A 19476-nucleotide genomic window follows, 5' to 3' on the forward strand; every position below is an offset into this window, starting at 1 on the left:
CTTATTGTTGTTGTTCATCTGGAGTGAAATGCCATGGCAATAGTCCTCCCCGCTCGCCACTGCGATCTCTATTGCAGTCTGGGCAGTTTTTTACAAAAATGTGATGATGCAGGCTCATGCCTGGCCACCAGTACACTGATTGTAATTCTTCCAGAGAATCTTTTAGCTTAAGGTGTCTGAGACCCTCACCCATATGTGCGTCTGCTATTAACAAGCCTCTCCTGTCCGTGTTTGGAATCACTCTAACCCCCACTCCAGGGATTCGAGCAAAAGGGACTGAGTTTGCATCGATTATGTATGTATAATTGAGTGGATAATTGATCGGTAGCGCCGAGCAGTCGCCTTTTGATGACGTTTTCACCGCCAGCACAGTTTCACCGTCAATGTGTTTTACTGTACGCTTTTTTGTAGCTACGGAAGCCGGTTTAGTTGCTACCGCTGTGGCTGTCTCAGCCAATGAATTCCCTGCAACGTGAACGCCATCACGCTGATGACTCAGTGAATGTATCACGTGAGTTTTTGGTAGTTCTTTCTGTAAAAGAACTATTTGTTCCCAAAGCACTTTTTGCTTTATTGTTGCACCTGTGTCATCTTTATAACCGTTTTGAATCCATTTCTGTAAATCGTTATTGTATGATTTGACGCAGTAATACGAATCGCACACAATAAGTGTCGGGAATTCGCGATCGGCATTATCTAGCGCCATTTTTAACGCTATTATTTCAGTTTGTTGTTCTGAATTATTTTCCACTGAGTGTGTTTTTGTAAGTAGAGGTCTTAATTTACCTCCGCGCCACACTTCTTTTACAATTTCGCATGTGGCCTTGTAAGCCAGCTCTCCCCAAACTGAGGGTTGAGCATGCCCGTCTGTATGTATTACACAGGCGTACTGTCGTAAAGGCAGAATGTCGATTGGCAGAGGGTATTCTTTCTCATATTCTAGATATTTTAATTCTTTCATTTCCGGGTCAAAATAGTATTTTACTTTGTCTGTAGCAACAGAATTTACCCATTGTATCCATTCTGGATTTAGTGCAGTTGTCGGTAAATTACATGGTGTTGTTAATGCCTCAAAAGCTGATTCTGCTGTTCTGACTGTAACCTGTCTACCGTCTGCTTGGTATTTTTCTTTTTCTACAGTTGTTTGAACCGCATGAACAATGTTTTCCTTAATGCTGAACCTTTTTTCAGCTTCTGTGTACAAATGTGATTTGTATGCTATTGGTACCTTCTCTCCCTCATTAGAGGTCAGGTATGTGAATCCGCATCTTCCTGGGATGACTCGAATCACAAGGTTGCGTGTGTTGTCACGTGTTTGTAATTTTGTTTTAATTAACATGTCTGTTTGTAAAGATCTCAACATTTCTTTGTGTTTTTGAGTCCAATTGATTCTTTTAAAATCTGGTTTTATTAGATCATAAAGGGGTTTGACCCTTTCTGCATAATTTATAATATAAGTTCTTCCGAAATTCAGGAAGCCTAGAATTGATTGTAGGTTTTTTAGTGTTCTGGGTGCTTGGATTACAGCACATTTCTCTAGGAAATTGTCAGCCAGGCTTTTGCCTTCACTTGATAGTTCATATCCTAAAAACAGGACTGTTAGATGGGCAATTCTTGACTTTTTAAAGTTAAATTTGTAACCCTCTGCTGCGAACCCAAGTATTATGGTGTTCACTCTCTTCAAGTGAGTATCCAAGTCATCGTCTGTTAGATAGTTGTCGTCGACATAAGATAATGCCTCGTCATCATAGGTTTGTAGTAACTCTGTTACCCTCGCTGAGAATAACCCTGGGCTGTTCTTGAACCCCTGGGGCAAACGACAGAAATTCTTTTGCGTGCCATGTATTGAGAACGCCGTCAAATATCTGCTCTCTGGTGCTATATTTTGACAAAAGAAACCATTAGAAATGTCTAAGGTTGTTTTGTATTTTTTGCGCACTAGGTTATTCATTAGTGCAGCACTGTGCGAGTTTTGTACTGCAAATGTTTTGCAACATGAGTTAAGGTGTCTGTAGTCCAAAACAAGATGATATGAATTGTCTGGCTTGGAGACAGGAAACAAAGGGTTGTTCATTTGTGAGGTGCAGGTTTCAATCACCCCCTGGTATTCAAGTTGATCTAGGATTTCTTTTACCTGTTTTTTAGCTTCTTGCTTAATCGGGTACTGCCTCTGTGCAGTAGGTTGTGGTTTTAACTGGATTTTGTGAGGAGGAGAGTCCTCATCCCATCCCACATGATTTATATATAAGGCAGGGGCTTGAGCTACTGCCCACTTTCTTGCAAGTGTATATTTTTTATGAATTGGAATATGGTTTGAGAAGGCAGGCATAATTATTTCTTCGCCATGTGGGCACTCCCTGACAAACTCTGGAGGCCAGTCTTGTTCAGCTAGAAGGATGTCATAGCCCTTGGACAGATTATCCCAAAATAGTCCTCTTATTTTTCTAGTCTTATCCCCCTCTATACGCAATGTTATTTCATATATTTTATGAGGTTTGCTAACTCTGGTATCTGCAGTTTCCACCTGAATGTATTCATTCGTGTCCACTGTCTCCAGATGATTCATAAGGACTTTGCGAGCTATGCTCACTTCTGCTGCGCTGTCCAGCATTGTCTGAGCCCATTTCCCGGTTTTTCACCTGTGTCCTCAGTATTCTCGGCATTGTTGATTACTTTAATACTGGCTACCTTCTTTTTTGGAAATTGTAATTTTTTATTCAGATGAGCAGGTTCTTTGTCTTTGGACTTGACGTGCTCTTCCTTTTGTTCTGATCGTCCTCTTCTTTCCGATTTCTGCGAGGAAGTCTGAAAAGATTGAGAGGGACGTGTATCAATATCTTGATATCTATCAGGTTTCTTTATATTATCCCTATTTCTAAGGTTGTATTTTTTCACAGAGGGCTCCCGTTGGGGAGACTTGCGTCCTTGGTCGGGAGATCTTTCTCTCCGCTAAGGAGACCTTCCTCTGGACTGGAATCTTTTTTCTTTAGGATTGGATTGCTTATTTCCATCCCAGCTCTTTTTTTGAGTGTTTAAATTATATTTTATAAATACCTTTTCAGGACTTTCAACTAGTTGGGGTTTCACTGGTATTCCACCCAAACTATCTCTTCCTAGTTCTTCATAGGATTTTTCTATGATTCTGGCAATTTCCGATGGTTGGTCTGCTATATTTGTCTCTTTTAACCTCTGGCGAATCGCCACATTTGCTGCTTCTATCTTTATGTTGGCTAATAATATTGCAGAGACCTGCTTGAAGTCTTTCAGTAGTTACATACCGAGAGTTAAAGCGGGTTCTGGACCGTATTCATCTTGAATCTGTTTTAGCACATCTGGTATTACTGACATGGATGGTACACCATGTGTTTTTGTGTAAATGGAAGCAAAGACTGTTCCCTAAGTGTCACAATCCTCCACATGTGGTGCGATTCCCATTGGAAGACAGATAGTCAGAATCCTATGTTTCTCAACAGGGGTGGTATCTGGAAACACCGCCTCTTTTTGAGTTATTTTTTGTGCTAGCCAGAAAGGAATTTGTTCCCGTTTTGCGGGTACCTTACCTAGACAGGACTGTATGTTCTGTGGTGTAATTTTATTTGTGTTCCCCTGATGACTGGTCAGCTGTGGAATTTTAATTGCTGGTTGGATTGTTGAAGTCCGCATTACATATTGGACTAATTGTCTATATATCTTTATTATTTGTTTTAGCTGTGCTAAAAGTTCTGGTGCAGGCATTTCTTCAATGTCTGGATGTGGTGTGTATCCGGCTAGGACTGGCCACGTTGCTCCTGGTCTACCTAGTGGACCGAGCCTGGTGATGTGATTATTATGTTTTAGGGCGCCATTAAACAAGAGCAGATGCTCTTGGAATTTGAGTGGTATTTCCACCTCCTCGAAAGGAGTGTACTCACTAGGAGGTTCCTCTATTTTGTAATAGTGGAAGTCCTTTGTTACAGCGTTTGCTGCTGGAAAGTTTATCCATGAATAGAATACCTCTGTCTGCCGATATTCGTGTGCCTCAATTACGAATATGACTGTACCACCTCTTGGTGTCAGTCCATTTTCTATAAGTTTTAGGGTTATAGATTTCCTTATGTTGACCGGGATGAGTATTGCATCTGGGTCATTTTCCAGCAGAGTATTGTCTGCTACTAGGAGTTCAGCTGCTAGTCTAACTGTCTCCCTTTCTTCTTCACTTTCTGTCATTTTACTGACAGGAAGGTTATTCTGTTTGTTTGCAGATCAAGTTTCCACGGAATATAAAGATTAGATGCACAATATTTTGGAACAGTGTATCCTTCAACGTTGAATAAACCAAGAACCATACATAGGAGTCTCCTCCTGCGAGGTTTGGCGGATATGACCTTTCACCCACTCCAGACGTCTTTGGAGTATTATGGGAAAAAAGGGGTTCTGTGTGAAAAAGCACGACTGAGTTACTCTAATGTCTTGCGTTAGTTTTATCGCCTATCCAAACGTTGGGCGCCATGTAGTGTAGTTCCTATTATCCCAATAGGCTCTGCGCATTGGAATAATATCTTCAATAGTATAGACCTAGGGCAGAGGTTAACTAGGTCTTCTACCGACGATATTAGACTTAAAGTTTGTGTTTGCCAGCTAGCTCAGAGTTCACTAGAAACTTTCTCGAATAGGCAAGGAGGATTTTAACCTCCCTGGATAGACAAGAAGGGATTTAGTTTCTGACAACCATAGAACATGACAACTTTGCTCTCCCCTAATCAAGAGTGTATCTCTAGAGTCGTGTGAAAACAATAGACAACTTATTTTACTCAGTCAGTACGTGCATTCTTAGTTTCACCAGTTTGTAGAGAAATAAGAGATGGGCGTGGTTCAATAAAAGATGTTATTTATTGATCAGTCTCTTTTCTCATACAAGAGAAATGAATCGCTATTATTGCAATACTTGTAGTTAAGTAAAGTGCATACAGTAGAGACAGAATTATAAAATAATACTGTAAAAGCATTGATATGGTTTCTGAGCCATATGATACTTTAAAATGGATAAAATAGATATATACATATATACATTTGACTAATCATACTCAACTGGTGCTTCTAACCACGCCTACCCCAGTGTACCTGACCTAAGCCTAATACGTGGGCGGGAGTAGATAAGTAGCAGTTTAAGTTAAGTTTGTTTTGCCAAGGGACTGATTCGAGAATTCTCTGCAAGGGGTTATTCAGTTCTGTACCTGAGATCTAGAATGATGGAGGGCTGGTATCTCTTATCCCAGGTCTTGATATTCCAGCTGCCTGCGAGGGCTGCTTGGAAGCGCCGGAGCTGGATTTCTCGGCAGGAGAAAGGCAGCGTCTCGTTCTCAGTGCGTCAGGAAGGCGGGGCAGCGTCTGTGGGCTTCGCTCTCTGCTGGGCTCCTCAGCACGTCTCGCTGCTCCGATCTCGTCACCACCGCATGTGTTTGCTTAAGGCAATGTCGGTAATATTTATACCTGAAAGGTGCCGAGATTGTCGTAAGGATGGACATATATACGTCAATAAGGATGTCATATGAACGGGCTCATTCGCACATTCTTTTGCTGAAGTTCTCGGTGAAATCAAAACAATGGCTATGGGAATTTCCCAGGTTGCTGTAGGTTTGATTTGTTTTGAGAACTCTGTATGCCTTATCAGGGGCTGGAGGAATATCGCTTGTCTAATTAGATGGCATGCGTTATGACCTAATCAGATAACGCGCTTCTGTGCCGTGGTGTGGCTTAATCAGATAACGGTTTTTGCACCGTTGGATGGCTGCTAGTTAATTATTAACCAAACCAGGGTCAGGAATAGGGGAATCGATACAGTACCTATAGGAATACATCACAACCTGATCCCCGTAAAAATCCTGCAGGGTATTACAAGGAATTGTCACAGACTGCAGGCTCTTGTATTATGAATTTAGCAGATATAGACATGTTATTTGGAAATGTTGTTCCACAGCCTTTATGGGGAAAGATTCGTCATGCGGATCATGATCAAGAGTTAGGTGACACATGGGTTAATATTAGTGCTGCAGACGACCGACAAGTTGGTGGTGCTAAACCCGAACCTTTAGTGGCAGAGCTCCCTGGTAGGATAATTACTTACATGAAGACTTTAATGCCTGCGATGCGAGTGAATTGGGACAAGTTGTCTGCGTGTAAGCAGAAGAAAGATGAAACAGTGTCTGATTTCTTCACCAGGTTTGAAGAGACGTTTGTCAACCACAGTGGTCAAGATATGAGTACAGAAGGTGGTCAACGGTTGTTCGTTGACAAGTTCGTGCATAACTTGCTTCCCTAGTTGTGTAAGAAATTAAAAGATTCAGAAAGTTTGTGGGCCGTTTCCTCTTCAGCACAGATATTGGCTACTGCGCAGTATTACGAAAATAGAGACAAGGACGAGAAGGATAGAGTAGAAAAGAAAACGAAAGAGTTAAAAACGAAGGTCCTATTACAACAAGCGTACCCGCCTCGTGGTGGCCAAAGTAACTATCAGCAGCCTCAGCAGTTTCAGAAAAACATGCAAAGGACCGAATATCCTCAACAGCGTTTTCCTGTGGGCCCTAATCAGTGTGCATATTGTAAGGAAGAGGGCCATTTTAAAAGTAGTTGCCCTGCTACAGCGTATGAATGGTGTTTCTAGCGCAAGAGGTCGAGGTACTCCACAAGCGCCTAGAGGTAGAGGACGTGGAAATTTCCCCCAGAGCGCGCGCTCATTTCCACCTCAGAATTCAATGAATAGGTTTGACCAGCAGAATAACGTGTCTAATAGGACAGCTCAGTACTATGCTGATGACTACTATGCAGAAGATGAGAATATGGAAGATAATGATTGCTAGGACAGCCATAGACAAAGAGAGGGAGTTGTTTCAGTTCCAGTAGATCAGAGTGGACCTTACGTTGAGGTGATTACATCAGGTGTCCCAGAGCCTTTTCTGTTGGATACTGGTGCTACAAAGAGTTCTATTATGCACTCTAAAGTCCCTGGCGCACCTTTTTCTGGCGAAATGAATGTTTCAGTAGGGTTTTCTGGCGCCCCCGTTAGGAACCCGATTTCTAGTCCTATGTCCCTTTCTGTTGGACCTTGTGAATTAGAAGCACCCGTTATTCTAACGACAGGTTGTGGTGAAAATTTGTTAGGATTGGATCTTTTGAAAAGATTGTATGCGACATTGTATTGTTCTCCTTCGGGAGCACAACTTACATTTGGAAAGAAAGTGGTTTCCCCAATGTATTTGTCAAAGGATAAACTTCTGACAGAATTGTCGCTTCTTCCTGGTATTCTTTGGGCTACTGGTCCTAATGATGTGGGTCTTTTGGAAATACCGCCATATGTTGTGACATTGAAAGCCAATGTTAAAATGCCACGAATTCCCCAATATAAAATATCTAGTGAAGGTGAGAAAGTGTTGCTAGCGATCTTTTACGATTTGAATGAAAAAGATATAATCGAAGAGACAAGAGGCAACGTTTGCAATAGTCCTATTCTGCCTGTTTTGAAGCGTACCGATCCTTCTCAGCCACCCGTTTACAGATTTGTGATTGATCTTAGAGAGGTGAATAAAATAGTTGTGCCACAATATCCAGTTGTCCCTGATATCACTGCCCTATTGACTATGATTCCAGCTTCTGCGACTTGGTACTCAGTGATTGATCTGAAAAATGCCTTTTTCAGCATCCCGATCGCCGAGGAGAGTCGGGATATTTTCGGCTTCAGTTTAGGAGGACGAAGCTTCCGCTTCAAACGCGCTACCCAGGGCTACTGTGAAAGTCCATCGATATATAGTCAAGCTTTAAAAGCACAGCTTGACACAATTGTTTTACCTGATGGCGCTACCCTTATTCAGTACATTGATGATCTGCTCATCGCTGCAGATACTGAGGAAATATGCAAAGAAGCAACATTGTCACTGTTGCATCATTTGTCTGATTTGCATCACAAAGTGTCCCTTTTGAAATTGCAATATTGTCGACAAGAAGTGACCTACTTAGGTCATCTCTTATCGAAGGAGGGAAGGAAACTGACCCCTGAAATAATTCAGGCAATAGCAAAATTGAGTGTGCCTAGGACACAGAGAGAAGTGCGTGCTTTCTTGGGTATTACATCATATTGTAGACAATGGATACCAAATTTTTCTTTGTTGGCCAAACCTTTGGTGGCATTAACTTGTAAAGATACACCGAATCCCCTTCCATGGTCTGAAGAGTGTCAGAAAAGTTTTTCCGAATTGCGCAATGCATTATATTCGGCTCCTGTGTTGGGTACCCCCGACTACGGTAAGCCCTTCACATTGTATGTCCATGAGAAGGAAGGTTGTGCATTATCAGTGTTAACACAGTTGTTTGGGAACAGGCAGCGTCCATGTGCGTATTTTTCGTCAACTTTAGACCCGGTAGCTAAAGCGTTGCCAAGTTGCTTGAGAGCGACAGCGGCAGCAGCTGTTTCTATTCGGCAGTCTGCTGGTTTAGTCATGAATAATACGTTGATTGTGATGGTCCCACATGCAGTGGACACGTTGTTAAACAGAACCAAGACACAGCTCTTAACTAGTGCTCGGTTGTCAGGTAACGAGTTGACACTGTTAGCGAGTCATGTGCACATAAAAAGATGCAACACGCTTAACCCAGCTACGTTGTTGCCGATTGAAACTGAGTTAGATACTTCTGAACAGCATGATTGTTTCCTCAGAACAGAAGAAGAAACGAAAGGGAGAATAGACCTTCAGGACACTCCTCTTGTGAAGTGTGATGGTACCTTATGGGTGGATGGTTCATGTTTTAAGCTTTGGAGATACGACTGCAGCATATGCTGTTACGACTTTGCATACGATTGTTGAAGCTGCACGTATCCCACATAATTCAGCTCAAGCAGCAGAGCTGATTGCACTTACGAGAGCGTGTGTGTTGTCGAAAGGAATGAAAGTGACCATATACACCGACAGCCAGTATGCGTTTGGTGTGGCCCATAGTTTTGGACGATTGTGGAAAGAACGTGGGTTCCTGACTTCGCATGGAACTAAGATTCAACATGGTCAATTGGTGAATGAGCTCCTTGAATCACTTACTCTGCCGTTGCAAGTCGCGATTGTAAAATGCAGTGCACACAAGAAGGTGACTGACGATGTTGGTCGCGGAAATGCATTTGCTGACGAAGTCGCAAAAGAAACAGCGAGGGATGTGATGAGCAAAATATATGTTGCAGGCCCTGCAAGATGGATTGGTGACGTGGGAATGTGTGAAGACACGATAGAAAGTGTGAAATCTATTCAAGCTGAAGCTACAGAGAAAGAGTTGAGTGTGTGGAGAGAAAGTACGGGTAAATTGGATGCGCATGGTTGTTGGGTTGAATTGTCAGAGCATCAGAGATGGTTGTTACCCGATGCGTATGTGCCTGCAGTTGTTACAATGGCTCATGGAATGGCTCACATCAGTGTGAAAGGGATCTGCAAGTTGTTGGCTCCAGTGTGGCAAAATGCTGGAATCCCCAAGTGTGCAGAGAATGTGGTCAAGAATTGTATGGTGTGTCTGAAATACAATCCTGGTAGGGGAACCCCAACTCCAGCTGGTCATTTTGCGCCTCCAACGTATGCGTTCGAGGTTTTGCAGCTAGATTTCATCCACATGGAAAGGTGCAACAATCTGAAATACGTACTTGTTGTTGTTTGTGCCTTTTCAAGATGGGTAGAAGCGTATCCCTTAAAAGACAACACTGCCTTGTCCACAGCTAAAGCCCTTGTCAAAGAGTTCTTCCCTAGGTTTGGAATGCCGAGAATGGTCTGGAGTGACAATGGGAGTGAATTTGTGGGTCAAGTGATGAAGAAAGTATGTGAAGGGCTAGGCATCCATCAGAAGGTCCACGCTGCAAATCACCCCCAATCAGCTGGATTAGTAGAGTGCTACAATGGCACGTTAAAGCTAAAATTGGCCAAAATCCAAGCGAGCTCTGGTCTTAAATAGCCTGACGCTCTGCCTTTAGCACTCCTATCAACCAGAATGACTGTGCACTCGCGAGTGGGACTTACCCCCACATGCATCAACCTATTTAGGAAGTGCAAACGGTGCGAATCGGTAAATTTGGCCATTTGCACTTCCTAAATACATTTTTGGGATGCATCAAACAGAGTGTCAAAATTCGCTATTTTTTGCATTTCTTAAAAATGCAAATGCAATTAAGGAATCGCATTTGTGCGATTCCTTAAATGCAATGCATCATTTTTTTAAAAATTGCGAATTTTGAAATTGGAAGTGCAAATTAACACGAGGTTGACCCTTTTGATAATTTGCGAAATTTAAAAAAAAAGCAAAAAATTCATTTTTTAAACTTGCATGTTACAGACACACTTGTCCTTAGGACATGTGTGTGTGAAACATGCACTTGAAAATACATTTCAGGGGTGCAGGGGGGGGCCCTCTGCACCCTTGCAATGCATCAACAAATTGCGAGTGCAAAAAAAAAATGCAAAACGGCATTGATTCCTATGGGCCTCTAGGCCCATAGGAATCAATGTAATGCCATTCCTTAATTGCGATTCGCAATTAAGGAATCGCAATTTCCGAAAATTAAGAAATCCTAAAAACTTTTAGGATTTCTTGATGCATAGGATTTTGCATTTCCTAAATAGTGATTCCTTAATTTTCGCTATTTAAGAAATGCAAAATCCTAGATTGATGCATGTGGGGGTTAGTCCGTACAAAATAGTGTTCGGCCGTCCGGCCAACGTATGGGGAGTGCCAAGGCCGACCAAATTCAGTGAAATCGAACACCCTGTTTTGCTTGATTATTTATACGAATTGACGGCTAAATTGCGTGTTTTACATCAACAGGTTCACGATTCTCTGCCTCAGGTCTCTGAAGATCCGGGTCACCCCATCAATCCTGGTTCGTGGATTCTGGTGAAAAACTTCCAGCGAACAAAGAATGACCAGCCCCGGTGGACCGGCCCTCACCTAGTTCTTCTCTCAACAAGATCAGCCGTTCGAGTGGAAGGGAAGAAAAACTAGATCCACGGCGTACATTGCAAGAGGGTGCCTTTGCCTCTACCGTACGACCGGTGGGTCCAGGAGGGTTTCGCTGACTCAGAGACTGAAACTGTGCCTCGATTTCTGCCTTTCAGTGATGCACGCAGAAAAGGAACAATCTCTGAACAAGAAAGTGACAATCTCTTGCAAGAAGCTGTGCCACCGTCAATTCGATTGGACACTACAGAGCCTGAACTCCTTTTTCAAGACCAGACAGTACCTGGAAAGAAAAGATATATTCTGAGACCGAGAACTATGGACAAATAAATATTCCTTTTTCTTTGCTATTTTTGAAAGTGCATCTCTCTCATCTGAGAAACTTTTTTATTTTAGTTTTTCGAACCACCATCCGGGTTCAGCTGTAGGGTCGCGGTTGCCCAAAGTCTTTGGGGTGCAGCCGAAGACGTTAGGTCGACGGTTCTGGTTGGTCTAAGGGAGTTGCCCTGAACTGACAGAAGCATCCTTTAGCATAGAACACCCTCAATCAATCAATCAATCAAAGCATTTATATAGTGCACTACTCACCCAGAGGGTCTCAAGGCGCTAGGGGGGGGGTCCGCTACTGCTCGAACAGCCAGGTCTTGAGCTGCTTCCTGAAGGCGAGGTGGTCTTGGGTCAGGCGGAGGTGGGTCGGAAGGGAGTTCCAAGTCTTGGCGGCCAGGTAGGAGAAGGACCTTCCTCCTGTTGTGGCTCTTCGGATGCGGGGAACGGCGGCGAGGGCGTGGCTGGTCGATCGAAGCTGGCGTTTGGGAGCGTAGAAGTTGAGGCGGCTGTTGAGGTATCCTGGGCCTTGGTTGTGTAGGGCTTTGTGAGCGTGGGTGAGGAGCCGGAAGGTGATTCTCTTGTTGACCGGGAGCCAGTGCAGGTCTCTCAGGTGTCCGGAGATGTGGCTGCGGCGGGGGATGTCCAGGATGAGTCGTGCTGAGGTGTTCTGGATCCGCTGGAGTCTCTTCTGGAGTTTGGCGGTGGTTCCGGCGTAGAGGGAGTTGCCGTAGTCCAGACGGCTGGTGACGAGGGCCTGGGTGACCGTCTTCCTGGTCTCGATGGGGATCCATCTGAAGATCTTACGTAGCATGCGCAGGATGTTGAAGCACGATGAGGAGACGGCGTTGACTTGTCTGGTCATGGAGAGGGAGGAGTCCAGGATGAAGCCCAGGTTGCGTGCGTGGTCTGTGGGTTTGGGTGCGCTGCCCAGGGCGGGGGGCCACCAGGAGTCGTCCCAGGCGGAGGGTGATGATCCCAGGATGAGGACTTCCGTCTTGTCCGAGTTCAGTTTCAGGCGGCTGTTCGACATCCATTTGGCTACGTCCGTCATCCCTTCGTGCAGGTTGGCTCTGGCGGTGGCGGGGTCATTGGTGAGGGAGAGGATCAGCTGGGTGTCATCGGTGTAGGAGATGATGTTGAGGTTGTGCTGGCGTGCGATGTCGGCGAGGGGCCTCATGTAGACGTTGAAGAGTGTTGGGCTGAGCGAGGAGCCTTGAGGAACGCCGCAGATGACTTCGGTGGCCTCCGATCTGAACGGGGGGAGGCGGACTCTCTGTGTCCTCCCGGCGAGGAAGGAGATGATCCACTCCAGTGCCTTCTCCTGGATTCCGACGTTGCTGAGGCGCTGTACTAGGGTACGGTGGCAGACAGTGTCGAAGGCCGCGGAGAGGTCCAGGAGGATGAGGGCCGCTGTTTCTCCGTTGTCGAGCAGCGCTCAGATGTCATCGGTAGCTGCGATCAGGGCGGTCTCGGTGCTGTGGTTGGCCCGGAAGCCCGACTGCGAGAGGTCAAGGGAACCGTTCGTCTCGAGGAAGGCGGCCAGTTGCTTGTTGACGGTCTTCTCGATGACTTTTGCCAGAAACGGGAGCAGCGAGATGGGGCGGTAGTTCTTGAGGTCGGGGGGGTCGGCTGATGGTTTCTTTAGTAGAGCGCTGAGTTCGGCGTGCTTCCAGCTCTCCGGGAAGGTGGCGGTGTTAAAGGAGGTGTTGATGATGTCCCGCAGGTGGGGTGCGATGACAGCGTCGGCCTTGTTGAAGATGTGGTGAGGGCAGGGGTCGGTTGGAGATCCGGAGTGGATGGAGTTCATCGTGCGGATGGTTTCTTCGGTGCTGATCGGGGTCCGGGCGCGGAGGGTGGTTGTGGGGGGCGGTGGTTCGGTCGTGGCGTACGTCGGTTGAGTGCTGAAGCTGTTGTGTATGTCCGCGATCTTGTTGTGGAAGTAGGAGGCGAGGGAGTTGCAGAGGTCTTGCGAAGGGGTGATGTTGTTGTTTCCGGCGTTGGGGTTGGAGAGCTCTTTCACGATGTTGAAGAGTTCCTTGCTGTTGTGTGCGTTGTTGTCCAGTCGTTCCTTGAATGCAGTTTTCTTGGCGACGTGGATGAGTTGGTGGTGTTTTCGGGTGGCGAGCTTGAGGGCAGTCATGTTGTCCGGTGTTGGGTCTCTGCGGCAGGTTTTCTCGAGTGCTCTGCAGTTCTTCTTGGAGCTCTTGAGTTCGTTGTTAAACCATGGGGCTTTCTTGCTGCCGGGTCTGCTTGGCGGGGTCTTCAGAGGGGCGAGGTCGTCTGCGCAGTCGCTGATCCATTTCGTGAGGTTGGTGGCCGCTTGGCTGGGGTTTGCTGAGCTGGTGGGAGGGTTCTTGCTCAGGGAAGTAGCGAGCTGGTCTGCAGTGATCTTGTTCCAGCTTCTGCGGGGAACCTGTTTCTGGTGATGGTGGAACGTGGTCCTTCTGAAGCTGAAGTGGACGCAGCTGTGGTCCGTCCAGTGGAGTCCCGTGGCGTGGCTGAAGGCGATGTCCTTGCTGGAAGAGAAGACCGGATCGAGTGTGTGTCCGGCGTAGTGGGTGGGGGTGGTCAAGAGTTGCTTGAGTCCGAGGTTGGCGAGGTTGTCCAGCAGGGTGGTGGTATTGCGGTCGTTGTTGTTCTTCAGGTGGAAGTTGAGGTCCCCGAGGAGGATGTAGTCGGCGGAGGGGAGGGCGTGTGGGCTGATGAAGTCGGCGTTGTCTTCGCTGAATTGTGTGCGTGGTCCCGGGGGTCTGTAGATGAGGGTGCCTCTGAGGGTGGTCTTGGGGTTGGCGTGGATCTGGAAGTGCAAGTGTTCGGCGGGTGCGAGGGTATCGTCGGTGTCGGTCGTGATGCCGATGGAGCTCCTGTGGATGATGGCGATGCCTCCTCCTGTCTGGTTGACGCGGTCCCTCCGAATGATCTTGTAGCCGTCCGGGATGGCGATGGCGATGTCGGGCGCTGAGGAGGCGTTCATCCAGGTTTCCGTGAGGAAGGCGACGTCTGGGGCTGTGGTGTCGAGCAGGTTCCAGAGCTCGACGGCGTGTCTGTGGACGGAGCGGGTGTTGAGCAGGATGCACTTCAGGTGGGTGCTGCTGGAGTTTGGCTTGGTGGGTGCTGGTGTGGCGTGGGTCCGGTTGCAGGTGAACTTGCAGGAGTGGCAGCTGAAGGGTCCGTGGGTGCGTCTCGGTGTGGCTCGGTAGCAACCCGGGGTTCGGCCGGTGTTGAGTGCGTTGAGTTCGGAGGCGTCGTAGGTCCGTCGGGTCGGCTTCCGTCGGTGGGGGCCAGGCGCAGACGGGCTTACCTTTGGCGCGCCTTCGCGCTCATTCGGCGCGCCCGCTGCGCGTCAACGCTGCCCGTTGGCCACTCTGCCATAAGTGGAGAGTGGGGGGGCGGAGCGTGGGAGGAGCAGCTGGGAGGCGGGAGCGGGGCGGCGAATGGGTGGGCGACCCAGGGGAGTGGGTGGGGCCGCAGGGGGGCAGCAGCGGGGAGGTGGCGGGAAAACGGGCAGGGGCTGGCCTCAGCAAGGGGGCCAGGGGACAACGGTGGGCAGAGGCGGGAAAAGCTGGCAGCGACGGGCCAACACAGGCGCAGGCAACACAGGTAGAGAAGGCAGAGACACACGGAGACACGGCGGAGCACAGAAGCAGGGGGCGGAAGGAGCAGGCAGCGCAGGCGGGGCACAACCAGGAGCAGCGGCCGGGGACCAGGGGCACCGCTGCGGGCAGCGGCCGCACACGCCTGGAACCAGGGGCACAGCAACGGGCAGTGGCGGCACTTGGCGGCAGCGGGGGCACACTCTACTCACACCAGGAGGAGCGAGCTCGGTGCGTGGGGTGACCCGCCCAGAGGGTCAGTGGTCACTACCATCACGAGCAGCATTTTAGAGAGGATGGAGTTTTTTGAGATGGAGAGACCTGCCAAACAAATGAACTTTAAGACTACAATTTGCAGAATGATGACCAAGAAACGTTTTTTGATACTAAGCATTTTTATATTGTTCAGTATAATGATGTTTTTAATAGGATATGTTTTATTCTCTTTTCGAGTGACATTTACACCCACTACATCGCCCATACCTCCTACTACTGTTTCCTCACATTCTTTTCAACCTCTTCCTGAACATGAATCCGCTAGGAGATTAGAGTTTATCAATAACTCCTTCGTTCAGCTTTTGCACCAACACCAACTAATAATGAACACGACTAACTGTTGTGTGGTCTTATGCCTCACACAACGGATAAAGGTATCCCTTATCTGGTTCTGCGTTTCTGCCATAATGGTTCCGTGTGGGCATACAGAACAATGTTCATTTACGCACATGAGACCTACCCCTTACGTTCTGTGGAAGATAATCCTAAGAATAGTGCTCTAGTTAAGGGTATAGTAGACATGGGTAAGGAAGATATCTCCTATGAGACTATCCCGAGAGATGAGACACTAGTATATATAGGATGGAACGTGACCGGATATGGAGTTACTCTGAGTGAGAAACAGCAAGCTAAGAGATCTTCCCCGATTTGGATAGTACCCCATCAGGGTCACTTATCTCTGCAAGGTATTGGCAAGAATCCCAGAGCTCAGTTAGGGAAGAGTATCTGCACTGATACATATGTTTTTGCGTCTCAGACTTCCCCTCCGTTCTTAGCAGCTAAGGGTACCTATTTCATCTGCCATGATAGAGCCTATACATGGTTGCCCCCTGACTTTTCGGGCACATGCTTTGTTTCGTTCCTGTTGCCTCCCACCTACACAGCGGCGGCAGATTACCATAAGACAAGGATAGTTAGAGGTGTCTTCAGTGAAGAGGACACTGCAGAACAAGAATTTGGAGACTTCGTGAGGGGTTTTCTGCCGTTCTGGGGACCCATGGTTAACAGCAGGAACATAAGGCAATTGATAAGGGTGGTTGAATCCACCGTGGTTGAAACTGCTGGTGCCCTTAGTAACTTGACTGCTGAGCTCCAGTTGGATCGTCTTATGACCCTTCAGAACTGGGTCGCGTTAGACGTCATACTTGCAGACCGAGGTGGGGTATGTAAATTGATCCAATCAAGTTGCTGTGTTTTCATTCCAGATAACGCTCCAACAGTGTACCAGGCCATCTCCAAACTGCATAAGATTTCCGAATCTATTCATGTAGACAAAGGAGATTGGTCGTTAATGGGATGGTTCTGGGAACTGGTATGCGGCTGGGGATGGAAAATTCTGATGGTCATTGGGATGATCTTAGCCATTCTTTTCCTGTTTTGTCTGTGCGTACAGTGTGCTCCTGCTATATGTGGCCTCTGTGCTACATCGTGTGTAAGGAAACCTGTATCGAGGGACGAGCTAAGTAATAGGATGATGCTACAGCAACATCTCAATGACTTTACGAATATAGACCTGGACTCAGATTAGCATGAGTATAGGTTATTGCCTATGTAAGGGCAAAAGGAGGGCCTGTGGTACTGAAAATTTTGGACCTGTGTCATAAACATATTCGTATCATGACGATTTTGATGTCAGAAGACCGAGAATGGTTAGTACACTATGCACAAGCATTTTCGTCATATTCGAGTGATGATTTCACCTTGAAATCGTAGTTTTTGTCCTGAACCCTCGGGTTCCATTTTGTGTACGGCAGCCATTTTGTGAGTTGCCCTCACATAGGCCAATGATTAGGCCAAACACGATCCTGAAGGACACGTACACCTTTCCTGACTCTCTGCGACCCGGGCAAGCTGACTCCACCGCCCAAGGCCAAACCTGTTCGGTCAGTTCCTCTCCCAGTGGCCGAACGAGATAGCATCAAGGCACAACGTGCCATAAACCTTTCATCGCACACAAACCACTCCTAATCTTGCACACACCTGTCCCTGTTTCCTACTTTATGACTTGCTTTACGAGGAGGAGGTGCCCGTTTTTATTGGGGTTTCGTCGATATCTGATGAGAATACTGGGCCTTGCCGGGTAATTGATTGTGGGCTGAACAAACTGCAATGTGGGATTGTCATCATGACTCTGCTTTTTCTTTGTAGTGAAAATATGTGAATGGTCAACTGTAAACTAAAGAATGTTTGCCTGAAGCATAATATTTTGTATAAAAAGAGAAGACTGACTTTGTAAGATTGAGCAGTCTCCTGAGAATATACACCGTGTTGTACTTCTAGGACGCCTGTTACTTGGTTGCAGCCAATAAACTCGATCTTTGACTTCACCTAGAAGACACTGTGTTTCTGTAGTCTGAAACAGGAAGGACCCGAAGTCATAGGGTGTTGTCCCTGGCACGGCTGGGTTACCGGTTTAGTACCGGTTCTGAAAAATCCAGTACTTCAAGTTGACTATGTAACTATGTGAACAATGTGATTACTGCTTATGGTCTGTATGAATGAGAACAGTGGTGATAGTGTTTGCCCACATGTTTCTTTTTATAGATGGTGTTTCCTAGAGGGATTCCGAAATCCACAGTGGGGGCACCATTCCAGTCTTCATAAGGGACGTCTTCCAGTATATATCTCTAACATCCTCCCCTCGTCCCCTTATTCATCCTGGTCTGTACATATTCAATTTCTAGGGTAAGGTGGAGACGGTGGTCATTGTTCATGTCTTCCCTGTGAGAATACTTCACAAGCGAAAAGTAAGACTTGTGGGGTCCCAACAGTGCCCACGCGGCCATGAGAGTAAGAGAGGGCTCGCTTTGACGCCCCGCACTACCTACTGAGGTAGAACTGGACACAAACCTCGTGTAAGCAAACACATGGTCCTGCATGAAGTGAGCTGCTCCCCTTCTCACAGGGTCCCCAGTAGGAAACTGGCTAAAAGAGCACCACAGGCCCCTCCTGTGCACTGTTCAGCATTTGTGGGGAGAGACTGTTAAATCCCACAAGGAGCTCAGGAAGCCCAAACTGCCCAGCCCCGGAAGCTGCCAAGAGTCCAGTGATGCCAAGAGCAGCCAGACAACAAATCCTCAAGGCAGTAAGCCCCACGTAAAGCACAAGAAAGACATGAACAGAGCATGCAATCCCCAGTGGCTGTCTGATGCCTCAAGCAAAGAAGATAGCTCCGCAAGCCCCTAGTGGTGAACGACCACCACCGCAAAACAGAAACGGGCACACGAAACACCAGAAGAGGATGCTCATGAAGAAGGGCAGACAGCTCAAAGTTAGAGGTACCCATAGGGCTGCACGCCAGTAACAGAAGAGAAGTTCTGTCGATGAAAACATAATATGCTGCAGAAATTAATTGAGCCTTTCAGTACTAATGAAAGCAGTATTCAATACTGACTTGATACTTTGAATGCTGGTAAATAAAATATGTTTTCAATCTTATCTGGATCTAGCCATATATCCAGTTCAATCTATCTCTAAACCTCTGGTTAGTGATGAGTGCATCCAAGTGGTCTTCACCTACCTAAAAGTGGAGAGGACACCAATGTTGAAGCATATTTTCATGAGTTCTCCGCCTTAACTCCAGAGTCTAGGCACTCGTAAACTTACTATTATAATGCAGTTTTGTAAATACTGAAAAAGCATAATTTTTCCAAACAAGTAAGTTTACCTTTGAAAATAAGCCCCATTGTTATGTTCATAGAATTTGACGGGTCAATATCTATTGTATTTATATTTATACAGTTACATGATAAATGTATGTCCCGTTTTTTCAATGTCCAAGATCTTTGTTAATCTCCTTGCACAACCAGGCTTAAGCTGCACCACGGGACCATCGCACCAGATTTGTGTGATTTAAAGGTACTGAACGTTTAAGTTTACTTATTCCTATTTTTTTTGTGATGTTCCTTTTGTCCTGTGGCTAATACTTAAAATTGAAAATAAATGCACATGGGTTCAATGCAGTGCCTGTGTTCTTGGAAACACCAGATAAACCAAGAAAGAAACGTAAAACTGGCTCGGGCAAATTAGCAATTGTTTAACTGCCATTGATGGTGCCAAATTATTTGCGAAAAGAAAATCTGAGATGTTATTCCACTGTTTGGGCAGCACGTGCCAAAATATCTTAAATCTTCCTACGGAGTGTGAGCATGAACACGAGACTGTAGTTGTGGATGTTTATGAAGAAGCTGAGTTGTGCGTAGAGAGCCATTGTGTGAATGAAACAAGCACTGTAGTAGAGAGAACCAAATGCTTGTTATAATAAAACAACGTTATAAATCTACTAGCAGCCCGTCCCGACCTTGTCCGGGAGCAATCATGACTTAGG

Source organism: Lissotriton helveticus, chromosome 5_1 (genome assembly GCF_964261635.1).
Source record: "Lissotriton helveticus chromosome 5_1, aLisHel1.1, whole genome shotgun sequence".
Lineage (NCBI taxonomy): Eukaryota > Metazoa > Chordata > Amphibia > Caudata > Salamandridae > Lissotriton > Lissotriton helveticus.